Source organism: Rattus norvegicus, chromosome 1 (assembly GCF_036323735.1).
Source record: "Rattus norvegicus strain BN/NHsdMcwi chromosome 1, GRCr8, whole genome shotgun sequence".
Classification (NCBI taxonomy): domain Eukaryota; kingdom Metazoa; phylum Chordata; class Mammalia; order Rodentia; family Muridae; genus Rattus; species Rattus norvegicus.
In genome coordinates, this window is record NC_086019.1 from 241,995,705 (window position 1) to 241,997,743 (window position 2,039).

Below are 2,039 nucleotides of genomic sequence, written 5' to 3' on the forward strand. Positions count from 1 at the left end.
CAATAAATATCTATTTATGACCTTGTCTGTCATAGACACTAGATGTAAGTCTACAGTTCAGATAAACCTGGAATTTTACAGGGCACAGCCTTGTAGCAAGATGGTGGATGAATAGTCAGTCATATTGCATATGGTGCCATAGGAAGTGTGGGCTACTATGGAAACACACAGGAAAAACATTCAACTCTGGATTAGGGATTTGGGGAAGTTTTCAAAATTGTGAGATGTTGACAACAGAAAACAAAAATATATGAATGGTAAAAGTGGAATGAGGTGTTGACTTTGTGTTCTCCCAGAGGTGACAGACAGCAGGGCATATTCATTAATCTAAACAGAGATTGTGTGAGGGACTATAGAAGTCATAGTTCTTTTTTTTTTAATTTTTCAGATTTTTTATTTCAGAATTGCTGCTATGTACAGGCATCATAAACACACACACACACACACACACACACACACACACACACACACACACACACACGTACACTGCATATTTTCCATGATATAAGAACTGGAAATAAAGTCTAAGGGCACTAAGGGCACTTAGAACTGAAATCGTCCCACAGAAGTCTGAGGACGGTCCCCCCTTAAATATCCTTCATTACTTTCTCCAGTTCTTCCTTTGTGAACATGTGGAAAATCTGACCAGGCTGCACTGTGACTAGCTCAATGTTAGTTGTGTTAACTACTCCTCTATGACACACTTGAGGATGATGAGTGAAGACTTGATGGCCTCCATCAGAGTCATAGACTTGTGGTAAACTTCTTGCAAGGAGGTCTGGGAACTTCTGAAGCAGAGTTAATTGCACGAGCATCACTATACAAAGGTCCCAGATTGGTCCATGTGAAACAATTGGGATCCTTTCTCATCAACTCCTCCAAACAACAATGCTACTCCAAAGGAACAAGATGTGACCCCGAGATCTGCATCCTCTTCTCCAAACTGCAAAGTCTGATTGAACATAGCCTAGGTCACACTCTCAACTGCCATTGTCTCATTATAGGTGAACCAGTGTTTTTGTGTCTTCACTCTGGTTTTAGTCATTAAAGTTTTAGCATCATCAATGAGCCCATTCATGGCACAACCTACATGAGCATTGATCTCTACAATTTTCTCAATGCCGCTAGGCTCCATTAGTGGGGATGTAATTCTCTTCTCCACAGTTGGATGTACACCTTCTGATGTCTGCATGCCAATGGCCATAGAACCAAGCTTAATAGCCTCAATGACATATTCTACTTGAAATGATCTTCCTTCAGGAGAAAAAGTAGTCACACCCCTGTCATATTCCAATGGAGTGAGGAACATGGTGAGGACAGGAGAAGGCGGCGGTGGCTATGTGGGGTTTCCAAAGGCCACACGACTGAAAGCAGCACCATAATCTGAAGTCACAGTCTTTGGAAAAACACTTTTTAAAATTACATTTGTTCTTTGACAATTTTATGCCTGTGTATAATGCATTCTGACTGACCTTACCCCTACTTTCTCTCACTTGCTTCCCTCCCAGGTATATGTCCCCTCTTCCCAACTAATCTTTGGCAGATACACAACTGGAGGTGGTAGGTGCTTCTTCCTCTCCCAGAGTCCATCAGTGGCCTGTAATCCAGCACTAAGGAGTGAAGTCCTATGTGCCCATCCTTACTCTTGAGTTATTTCCAGAAGGTGAAGTTAGATGTTGATAGAAGATTGGAAAGGCTTCTGTCTGAGAGCAAGAGAGGTACAGTAATACACTTAAGGTACACAGGTAGATGTTAGGAGGACCTGTCAGGGACCGGCTCAATTCAAGTAATCATAGATGCTATGAATTCATGGTTGCTCTGGTTACATTGTGTCTAGAAGTTACATGCTGTAGTGCCTCTTTCAGCCACATGAAGAAAGCTTGTCTTTAAATGCCGAGGGAGCCACTGAATGGTTCTAAGTAGAACTGTTGAACACGTCCTGGTTATATTCAAATAAGAACCTCTGGGAAGATACTTCCAACTACCGAGTGGAGAAAGGACTGGAAGCAGTGAGTCTGGGGGCAGAGAAAGTTGAGAAA

General features: G+C 42.2%; 1 pseudogene; it reads right to left on the minus strand.

Moving 5' to 3' along the window:
• Window positions 1-539: 539 nt before the first annotated feature.
• Psma5-ps2 (proteasome 20S subunit alpha 5, pseudogene 2) lies at window positions 540-1,309 on the minus strand (annotated as a pseudogene).
• Window positions 1,310-2,039: the final 730 nt, after the last annotated feature.